The 12,354-nt window shown below is 34.5% G+C and overlaps 1 long non-coding RNA gene across 2 annotated transcripts; it reads right to left on the minus strand.

The window, feature by feature from the left end:
* Window positions 1–1,267: 1,267 nt before the first annotated feature.
* Window positions 1,268–6,981, minus strand: LOC110776550 (uncharacterized). Of its 2 annotated transcripts, XR_008923388.1 has the most exons (6): window positions 6,765–6,981; window positions 6,033–6,170; window positions 5,737–5,779; window positions 4,960–5,090; window positions 4,294–4,873; window positions 1,268–2,073 (listed from the first exon to the last, which is right to left on the minus strand). It is a non-coding gene; the product is annotated as an uncharacterized lncRNA (long non-coding RNA). The 2 variants fall into 2 exon arrangements; XR_008923416.1 differs by lacking the exon at window positions 6,033–6,170 and having other exon boundaries at window positions 6,765–6,980.
* Between the last annotated feature and the right edge of the window lie 5,373 nt (window positions 6,982–12,354).

Below are 12,354 nucleotides of genomic sequence, written 5' to 3' on the forward strand. Positions count from 1 at the left end.
AGGGCTTCATTGTTCTAAGGGTTCATGAGCTCTCCTAGGGAAGGGGGGGGGGGGGGTTCCACCCTTCTCACTTATCACTACGGGGTAACTATGAAACATATGGCGCTTTTGTGGTAACATAGCTAAATCACTATGACAGATTGACAGAGACTATTTTGGCACAACTACCCAGCATTTGTGAAGTTGATGAAGATATTTTGAGTGTAGTTGAAATTTCCTTAAGGGCATTATAAACTATTAAAGCTTACTGATGTCTATGAATGTGATGATTCCATATGTTCCCTATTAATGTCACAATTTTTTGGTCTCAGTATTGTAGGTTCCTATTGTAATGTCTGCAGAGGATGGCTACTTCCCTGGACTATATTTTCTCATTTTCCTTAGGAATGCTTGGCTTTCTGATAACCGTACTGTGATTCTATCCTCAATCTGGAGGAGTACTCAAGTGATAATTTCTATGGAATGTCACCAACCTATGTAGGATTTGAACCTACACCCATGTGCAATGACACATTGCTCTACCATTTGAGCTAATAAGTTTCGACTTTATATTTAAGAAAAAATTAAAATCAAAGTTCCATTATCTTTTATTTTACTTTTAGAGAGATTTAATTTACTTTAAGAGATATTTAGTTTACTTTTAGAGAGAATGTATGTACAAATCACTACTACAAAATTGGCTTATAGTAACGGCAATAAACCGTTATCATAGATCAATTAACTGTTGTAATAGGCCTATAGCAACGGTTTGAAAACCGTTACCAATAGGGGGCGTTGCTATAAGTCTATAGCAACACTTTCACGAATTTAGGCAACAATTATGATAAACCGTTGCCATAAATAACTATAATAACGCTTTTTATAGGCAACACTTTTAACCTATGGCAACAGTTATTCAACAACTTAAGCCAACATTTATACATTTAAGGCAACAATTTTTGCCAAATTAAGGCAACACTTATTAGCTTTTTGTTGGTTTAAGCTTAAAACTAATGCAACACTTTCTTACACTTATGGTAACATATCCAATTGTATCTGTGGCAACACTTTCTATTGAGTTTATAGCCACACTTTTAGTTATGATTATGGAAACGCTTCAAATTGAATTTATGGCAACGCTTTCATTTGAATTTATGGCGAGACTTTCAATTGAGCATATGGATCGCTTTCAATTAGTGTAAAGCTACGTTCTCAAATGGATTTAGTTATCCATATATATATGTAATGAATATAAATTGCGTATAATAAGATTTTCATAACAAATAAGTTCAAAAAATGTATACAATTCAAATTCATAAGCATAATATCTATTACAATTACCTCAATAATAAATAAATAAATATTGGTTCTAAAACTACGTCCCTCAAAATCAAAAATCCTACAATCACGGTCCAATAGCTCTATTCTTTAAAACCTATATAATATGTATGTGACATAAACCTTATAAATCTTCACATATTCAAAGTAGCTTTTAATTTTTGAATATACTAGTTTACATAGTATACACGGTCCCCCAAGATATAAAAACATCTTATATACATAAAGTTTACATAAAAGATGCTAGGGCACTTCAGCAGTACCTCCTGGCAATAAGCAGTTGCCATGCACGAGCTATCACCAGCGACAATAGTAGAGAACTGCTTATGCCCAGGAAATAGTATGCTCCTCTTCTCTACCCACTGTCCAAGGACTTTGTTGAAACCTATTCTCAGCTTTCTTGGAATAGAAATCTAGTAAGGGAGTGTCCTGAAACTACCAGTGGCCTAGCATTTGGATACTAGGAAAGAAAACTCTACATGAAGCTGATAATCATAAAAGTCTTTCCTGAGCCAGGAGCATGCGCCAAGATGCAACCACCATAATTCTCAGCTATTAAGATACTCAATAAGAAGTTAAACCCCTCTAACCGGTGAGGCTTCTTTTGCATCTTATGCCTAGGATGAGCAGTGATTCCGGTCACTGTCAAATCATGTTCAGGCAGCTTAATCCCATCCAGATTGATGTCGGTGTCATCATTCTCTGTTTATCCCTGTTAGAACGAGAATCAGGTCTGTAGCTTCTCACCCGAGCACCCTGAAGTGTAGAAAAATATAGGTAAGTGTCATGAAAAGCAAATGGTATCAAACTATAGATACAAGCACTAAAACTGCAACTTCAATTATACAAGAAGCAAAGCAACAACACAGACAAACAGAAGCCAATATGGTACTGATGGATAACACAAAACAGTTGACGACTGGGGAAAAAAAAGGAACACATAGGTGTCAGCCACTGCTTTAGCGTAAACTGACAAAACTTGAAAATGATACCCTCCAAGCCCTTCTCAAAATGGCGTATACTGCCTACATCCACAAATACTTAATCTTAGTATAGAATTGAGCCACTCAGAAAATATATGTACTGGCAAGTAGCACCAAAAAATAGAGGGGAGACTATTTCAACTATATACAGAAATCAGGATTGGTACATAGCATATGCAATTATGCACATATATAATATTCATCCAAAACAAGGTTCCTGCAGGATGATAAAATGTTCTGTCCAATTTAACCATGTATTGAATGTTACTAAATACTTTGTATGGTTCAGAGTTCAAATCTGCAAGTTTTCGACCAAGTAAATTGTAAAATTATCCTCAGACTTTTCTCAAAAGAATTAATGGGAAACACCCAAATAATTGTAGACTTATTGTACTATAAACTGTCATTTTAACTCTGGGATCTACATCTCAAAGGTAGAGATTTTCAAAGTACAGACACGATTACTCTCTAACTACATCTCAAAAGCACGAGATTTTAAATTGTAGACACAAATCTCTATTGACTAAAAAGTTCATGTTGGCTGCTGTATAAACTAATTAAATACAGTAAAAGAGCTCTTATTGGCAGCCAATAATATTGATTTTTTTCAACTCAGGGGTGCCGGGAGTTATAGCATACATAACAATTTGTAGGTGGATTATACATACATGTATATAAGCATTCAATGAAATCTAGTTACTTGAGTTAAACCGGAACTAAAATCATACTCATATCTGCAGATCAGACAATATAAGGGGAAAAAATGGCTACATGCGGTTGAAGGAGAAAAAAAGAAAAAGTACTTGACACTTTTATGTACTGGAAATCAAATATAGTCTCAATTGATCACAACCCTCATCAACTTCCATTGATTTTCTCATCACCTGATTGATCAACAGGAACATCGTGAAAATAAAGAACAAATTATATATTTCCTTAATAAAGGGGGCACGGGGGTGGAGTTTCACCATATTTATATATTTTCCTCTGTTGTATCCATCTCCAAGCATGATAAGAAAAAAGATATAGTTCAAAAATTCATGGAGGTGGATCAAAATTTAAAATAAAACAACACTGCCATCATGTTGCAGAATAGTGAATGAATAACCCAAGAAATCACCGGAACGAAAGGTCAAAAGGATGATGAATACAGTGAGAAAAAAGAAAACATGTAACATCAATGTTTATGGAGATACAAAAATCAAAATAGAAGTCATAATGAAATCAAAATTCAAATATTGTTGCATCATAGACCTTCAAAAAGCTAAAACTAACTTAAATATGACAGGGCCAATAGAAAGTACTAAACATAGAAAGCTATAGAAAAGGGAGAGAGGAACTTATAATTGTTCACTAAGAAGATACTTATCAATTATTCACATCAGAGTGGGAGAAACATGTGAAAAGATCATCCACTTACATAAACCTAAACAATAAAAAACCAATAACATCATTTGTGGCTTAAGGTAAAAGCTGAGCATAGATTCCAAAATCAAAATAATTAACAGCGTTCTTTTCAACTTCATCCTACTCTAAACACCTTATTCCAGATTTCTCCCTGCAAAGTTTTTGTATATAATTATCTTGGACAAAGAAAATTCCTTTTACCTATAAGAGAGAGGAATGATGGACATAAATTGACTTCTTACAACAAACTGTCATCTTCTTGAACTTGTAAAGAGTTTTGCAGCATGAAGTTACAACTTACAGGCAAGCTGAACGGATCAGGGTAGAAAATTAGACAAGATACATACACTGATACACATGCATACAACTACTTATATACTCACAATGCCTAAGCAGAAAATTTCCTCACACAATTGAGAAGAAAGTATGTTTTTACCCAGCATGCTTCAATAACAAAAACAAAAAGAAAAGGAAGAAACAAAAAAGGAAACAGTAAAGAGACACCAACAATAGAAAATAAAAACTATCTTAGAAAACTTCTAGCATAACACCTATAGAAAAAAGGGCATAAATCTTCCAATAATACCTTAGAGGACTCCAATGCAAAATTCATCTCTTTCCACTTGTCGGAAAGATCTTAATCTTCATCATTAGATCCATGATCTTCATTAAACTCATCTCGATACTCATGTACGTACCTTTGTCTTTCACCTTGTCGGTTATTATCTCCTTTACTTTTTTTTTCTCCTCTCTTTTGGAAATGTAGACAACTTTGACATCCGTAAGATAGTCATCCTGTTTTCATAAATTTTAAATAAAAAATAAGGAAAACGATATGAATTTTTTGTAATAAACAGAAAACATATCATCAGAATTTTCATGGAATTTTCATGTTTATAGAAGCAGGCAAGCAGCAAGAAATAGAGAAGCCTGGTTAAAACATCACAGCTACACATTATGGTTGAACTAACTAGATGTAGGAAATTTTGTTCTGACATTTCCATCTGAAAATTTTCTACCGATTTAGGCGCAGAAGTCTTGTGAAATAAAAGAGTGAGCTTATCTAGGTGAAGCTGATGCTGCATTTGACGTAACTGGTGCCATTCCCTTTCCAACTGCAAATCCTTTTCTTCAAAACGATCAATCTTATCTTGGATCTCTTTCATCTATAAAGAAATCCAATAACAATAAAGTCATTCCCTGGAAAAGAAATTAGAATTTAGAACAAATTCATGCCTAACCAAGTACCAACCTTAGCTTCGATAATGATTGCTATGGACTTTAAAAACTCGTCCTCCTCCAGTTTGAGCAGGGACTCTGCCTCTGCACGAGCTTCTTCTGGTGTACAAGCTACAGAACCACCACTGGATTCAACAGCAGGATCTGGATATCAAATAAGTGAAGCACACACTGTTACAGCTGAGAACGGCAGCACAATGACCAACACAGCACACAATAAACAAAAAACAAAAGCCACATAGTACATATACTACCTCAGCTAGCACAATGTCACAGTGTAATTATCTTACAAGTGATACCAAATAAGCAACGAGATTACTGAAACTGTAGCTTATTTTAGCCATTGTAATTGATGATAGGTGAATGCTTACTATAGTTCTACCTCCGTTTTCTTTTGTTCTACTCATTTTCCACTAAATGGTTGTTTTTTTTGTTCTACTCACTTTACTTTATTCCAGTTTTGGTATATCCATCTTCTCCCTCTTGCCCCACATATTACAACTTTCCACACTCTCCTACTTATTCTTACACCTATCCACATTCTTTTTACATACCCAACTTTTTCCACTCTCTCCTACTTTATCTTACACCCACGCACGGTGAGTAAAACAAAAAAAAAAAAAACGAGGTAGTAATACTAACTTTATGTAGGGTCAAGATTACACTTTAACTAACTATGATGCCCTAAAAAATATGTAGAATCGAAACCGAAGAATTATAGACAGAAAAATAAGAAAAACTATAACATGACAACTGCAAGAAACATTAAGAACCACAACGCATCACTTACTAATATGTAAGACCAAAATTGACAGATGATCAGTAATTCCTTCCTGGGAGACAAAAGCAAGAGAATCTAATAAGATAGCCGTAAAAGATGTATAAACAATGCCTACTGGGGAGACTATGATAGTGTTGCTTATATACATATACAAATAAGCTGTCACACCTAGTAGTTGTATTACCACCAGTTCAATAAAATGACAACTTTTTTTCTTAAATCTGAAATGCCTAGCCCATGGCCCATGAGTGACCTGATTTCCACGATTCTAAATTAACAATAAGAAGCCAGAAGGTAGACAATACTTTGCACTTTTATCGAATAGGCCTGCAACTGACCACTGCCCCTACTTGTTACACCATCCATGTCATATACAGTTGCCATGGCTGCTCTAGCAGCAGCTTCTGAACCTCAATACCAGCCAAAGCTGACAAAAATGCAGCCTAAAACATGCAAAACAAAAAAACATATCCATTTTCAATTAAAAAAGACTACAATTAGAAAGATAGAAAATGTAACCAGTATTCAAGCTTTCGTAGTTCTTGATTCTCTCACAAGTGAACACTTCAAAACTCAATACAACTTTATACATATATATTCAACATCACATTCCCTCCCTAACATACTCTCTACATGGGTCAAATTTACAAAACATTTTACCATATATTTCCTTGTATATTATAAAGTTGAAAACGAGTAGCAGTAAGTATAACAGCAGCAGTATAGAACAGGGTAGCAGAATAGCACAGAGCAGAACGAGAAAAAAACCTAATAGTATAGCATCATCACCGAGCAACCAACTGATTCAAACTTAATAAATAACCCAAAATAACCATTGAAATCAACAAATACACCATGAATAAAATCAACCAAATTCCCCAATCATCCAAATTCCCCAATTAACCGAATTCCCTAATTAAGAACCCTAATTTAGAACTCGGAACAACACAACAAAATTCCAATATAATCGGTTGAAAACTTAAATCGCAAAATTATGAAATTTAAGAGCAAATTCAAAGAAATAAATACAAACTAACGTGGTTCTTCGCGCAAATTCAGAACTGGATTTCGTCACTTTCTATATCTCCAATCTAGAGCCGTAATCTGTTGCTTCAAAGGAACGATGATGGAAGATAAAATCTGTTGCTTCAAGGAACGATGAGGAGGAAGGCGAAAGAGAACCAGGAACACAGAGGCCTCTAACAAAACCCTAACAAAACCGTGAAAAGCAGTGAGAGGGAAACCCAAAATAAACGCGCCCTGATGAAATAAACCTATTTCTTTTTTTATTTTATTTTTAATTTTTAACATGTTTTAGATATTTGACAAAAAACCGTTGAAATATCTCATTAAAATATTAAAAAACTAAAAACTGTTGAAATAAAATAGTCATAATATATAAGTGTTGCAATAGCTTTTTTATAGCAACGTTTTCCCAAAGTCAAAGTCTAATAAAATTAATAATTATTTAATTGTTGCAATAGCTATGATATAGCAACGCCAGGAAAACTGTTATCTAAAAAGGCGTTGCTATAGCCCTATTTTGTAGTAGTGAATCATCCAACAAAGATAACAATCCTGCTAACAAACAAGCACAAAGACCTAGCAAGAAAGCACAACAAAACAAACCAACGACACAGTCAACGGAGGTCAACAATGGCACAACTGACTGCTCACATTGACCAGATCTTTGAGCTTGACTAACAACCTACACCAACATCAGACTTATCACAACACCATAACCAGGCTGCAAACTAGCACCTGAACCCCATAGCGAGACCCAACCAAACCCGAAACCACCTGCTGAAATACCGCAATAGAATGCAGATAACAACAGCATACTGAGATGGCTGCATCACTCTCAATGAACTGCGCAGGCAACATAGAAGCACAAGCAGCAAAAAAAAAAAAAAAACCAACAAAAAAAAACCAACATTTTGGGTGAAGTCTGACAAAACCTAAGAGGTCCTGAAGTCATTATCGCTACCGAACCCTTTCCGTGCAATAATGTTTGTTGCTATTATTTATGTTCAATCAGAAAATCAAGCGCATCCTGGTCTATCTATCGGTGGCTAATGCTATACCAAATGTTTAGTATGACAGTTGCAAACTAAGTCATAATGCAACTCCACGAATAACAACCAAGAGAAATTCGACCCCAACGCTAAAGAGATAAGATGAAAAACATGCAAGTAGAAGGACGAATGTATATTCCATGGCTCAGCTAGTTTAAACTTTAAACTAAAATGGGAATATATTAAACAAGTAATCATTATTCATGCTAAAGGATCAAAATCTTGAGCCTAAGTAAATAACGAAAAAGGGCCTAGATCAAAAAGTTATTGGCAAGCTGTAGAAGCTATCTCATGTCTATAATTACAATGTTCTAACAAGTACTAAACTACTAACCCAATAGAATTCTCAACTTGTTTCACGAATTCACTTTTCAGATTAATTGATTTACTTTTCAGATTAATTGGTTTACTTTTACCAGATTTCAATCTACTTTTTAAAATAAGAGGAAAAAGTACGAGAAACTCCACACCAGACAACCTACATAGTTGATGAAGAGAGAAAGAGAGTAATATATGGTAACAAAATGACTTGTAATAACTCAAAAAGAGGCAGACGGTCAGACAATGACAGCAAAATTGAAGCACCGGACAAAATGATGCTTAAGCAACCATCACTGAAACAATAGAATTCGTCTAATTCTGTAGAGACTTAGCTTACTCTAGAAGAGATTCCGTTTACTTTTGCTTATTTTTAGTTACTTTTAGTTACCATCCACACAAAAAGAAACAAACAAGCAAACAGAGATAACAACAAAGCACGACATATAAGTACAAGTGGGAAAACCATCCACACAAAACACAACAAACACTAACAAAAGGCTTTATCATCTTGAGATTTAGTTTACTTCAAGATAGATTAAGTTTACTTTTGTTAAATTTTATTTACTTTAACACATTTTTAATCTAGCTAACTGATTCACATACCAATCACAACACCCTAACCCCTAAATAGCCTACACACGTAACAAGATGTTTAAACTGTACGCCTATTTTGATCAGTTTGTGTGCTTAAACTGCACAGAAACTAGGGATTTTTGGTCTGCGTATGGTGTATACGTAGTATGTATTGTAGCTCAGCATTCAAAATATGATGTTTCTACCTGTTTGACCATATGCAAAACATGTTGCTTTTTAGGTATATCAGTGGGAAAACAGGCTTCATTGTTTCATCATACACCTGCGAATATAACGAGTGCAGGACAGTCTGAATGAAGAAGAATAAAGCAAGGATTAATTTCTAAATGTTAAAATTAGCAATGAAAATTGAAGTAATTAAAAACCTAAAAATCTAATTGAACTAAATTGGCAACATTTACCTCTATAGTTGAGAAATTTGGAATGGAATCACGAAATTAAACAACAATCTTGACTAATTCAACTGTGACAAATCAAAATTGTTCGTATCAACCTTCAAAATTAGAAAAAAATTTAAGAAACAAAATTTTAGTACCTAATCTAGGCTCAAATTTAGTTCGAAATCTAAATTTAAGAAATCAAATACATATAAATCAAACAAAATTCGAATGTTGACAGTAAACCCAAAGTCTACGTCATCCAATCCAATCCTGCACCAGCTACTAAGCCGGTAGAGTCCCTCTCGATACTCCATTATACCTTGCGACTCAGCTTTCCGCTCTGAAAATAAAACCTCTGCTCCCTTTTCACACTTTGATGAACTTTAGTATTCTTGTGTTTACTTTTAAAGGGATTTAGTTTACTATTGAAGAAATTTAGTTTACTTTTGCTCAAACTTGTAGAAATTTCTCAAAATTTTGAGTTACCATTCAGTTTCAGTTTGTATTTGGTAGAGAATCAACCCTCTTGACAGTTTTGAATATTCTTTATTTTTGTTATTCTCAGTTCATCCATCCAAGATATTCATCTTTTTCCTGCAGTTTGGAAGAAGTGTCCATCTGTATAGATGGTCTATAAGACAAGGGCTTCATTGTTCTAAGGGTTCATGAGCTCTCCTAGGGAAGGGGGGGGGGGTTCCACCCTTCTCACTTATCACTACGGGGTAACTATGAAACTTATGGCGCTTTTGTGGTAACGTAGCTAAATCACTATGACAAATTGACAGAGACTATTTTGGCACAACTACCCAGCATTTGTGAAGTTGATGAAGATATTTTGAGTGTAGTTGAAATTTCCTTAAGGGCATTATAAACTATTAAAGCTTACTGATGTCTATGAATGTGATGATTCCATATGTTCCCTATTAATGTCACAATTTTTTGGTCTCAGTATTGTAGGTTCCTGTTGTAATGTCTGCAGAGGATGGCTACTTCCCTGGACTATATTTTCTCATTTTCCTTAGGAATGCTTGGCTTTCTGATAACCGTACTGTGATTCTATCCTCAATCTGGAGGAGTACTCAAGTGATAATTTCTATCGAATGTCACCAACCTATGTAGGATTTGAACCTACACCCATGTGCAATGACACATTGCTCTACCATTTGAGCTAATAAGTTTCGACTTTATATTTAAGAAAAAATTAAAATCAAAGTTCCATTATCTTTTATTTTACTTTTAGAGAGATTTAATTTACTTTAAGAGATATTTAGTTTACTTTTAGAGAGAATGTATGTACAAATCATCCAACAAAGATAACAATCCTGCTAACAAACAAGCACAAAGACCTAGCAAGAAAGCACAACAAAACAAACCAACGACACAGTCAACGGAGGTCAACAATGGTACAACTGACTGCTCACATTGACCAGATCTTTGAGCTTGACTAACAACCAACATCAACATCAGACTTATCACAACACCATAACCAGGCTGCAAACTAGCACCTGAACCCCATAGCGAGACCCAACCAAACCCGAAGCCACCTGCTGAAATACCGCAATAGAATGCAGATAACAACAGCATACTGAGATGGCTGCATCACTCTCAATGAACTGCGCAGGCAACATAGAAGCACAAGCAGCAAAAAAAAAAAATACCAACAAACAAAAAACCAACATTTTGGGTGAAGTCTGACAAAACCTAAGAGGTCCTGAAGTCATTATCGCTACCGAACCCTTTCCGTGCAATCATGTTTGCTGCTATTATTTATGTTCAATCAGAAAATCAAGCATATCCCGGTCTATCTATCGGTGGCTAATGCTATACCAAATGTTTAGTATGACAGTTGCAAACTAAGTCATAATGCAACTCCACGAATAACAACCAAGAGAAATTCGACCCCAACGCTAAAGAGATAAGATGAAAAACATGCAAGTAGAAGGACGAATGTATATTCCATGGCTCAGCTAGTTTAAACTTTAAACTAAAATGGGAATATATTAAACAAGTAATCATTATTCATGCTAAAGGATCAAAATCTTGAGCCTAAGTAAATAACGAAAAAGGGCCTAGATCAAAAAGTTATTGGCAAGCTGTAGAAGCTACCTCATGTCTATAATTACAATGTTCTAACAAGTACTAAACTACTAACCCAATAGAATTCTCAACTTGTTTCACGAATTCACTTTTCAGATTAATTGATTTACTTTTCAGATTAATTGGTTTACTTTTACCAGATTTCAATCTACTTTTTAAAATAAGAAGAAAAAGTACGAGAAACTCCACACCAGACAACCTACATAGTTGATGAAGAGAGAAAGAGAGTACTATATGGTAACAAAATGACTTGTAATAACTCAAAAAGAGGCAGACGGTCAGACAATGACAGCAAAATTGAAGCACCGGACAAAATGATGCTTAAGTAACCATCACTGAAACAATAGAATTCGTCTAATTCTGTAGAGACTTAGCTTACTCTAGAAGAGATTCCGTTTACTTTTGCTTATTTTTAGTTACTTTTAGTTACCATCCACACAAAAAGAAACAAACAAGCAAACAGAGATAACAACAAAGCACGACATATAAGTACAAGTGGGAAAACCATCCACACAAAACACAACAAACACTAACAAAAGGCTTTATCATCTTGAGATTTAGTTTACTTCAAGATAGATTAAGTTTACTTTTGTTAAATTTTATTTACTTTAACACATTTTTAATCTAGCTAACTGATTCACATACCAATCACAACACCCTAACCCCTAAATAGCCTACACACGTAACAAGATGTTTAAACTGTACGCCTATTTTGATCAGTTTGTGTGCTTAAATTGCACAGAAACTAGGGATTTTTGGTCTGCGTATGGTGTATACGTAGTATGTATTGCAGCTCAGCATTCAAAATATGATGTTTCTACCTGTTTGACCATATGCAAAACATGTTGCTTTTTAGGTATATCAGTGGGAAAACAGGCTTCATTGTTTCATCATACACCTGCGAATATAACGAGTGCAGGACAGTCTGAATGAAGAAGAATAAAGCAAGCATTAATTTCTAAATGTTAAAATTAGCAATGAAAATTGAAGTAATTAAAAACCTAAAAATCTAATTGAACTAAATTGGCAACATTTACCTCTATATTTGAGAAATTTGGAATGGAATCACGAAATTAAACAACAATCTTGACTAATTCAACTGTGACAAATCAAAATTGTTCGTATCAACCTTCAAAATTAGAAAAAAATTTAAGAAACAA

This window comes from Spinacia oleracea, chromosome 1, assembly GCF_020520425.1.
Source record: "Spinacia oleracea cultivar Varoflay chromosome 1, BTI_SOV_V1, whole genome shotgun sequence".
Taxonomy (NCBI): Eukaryota; Viridiplantae; Streptophyta; class Magnoliopsida; order Caryophyllales; family Amaranthaceae; genus Spinacia; species Spinacia oleracea.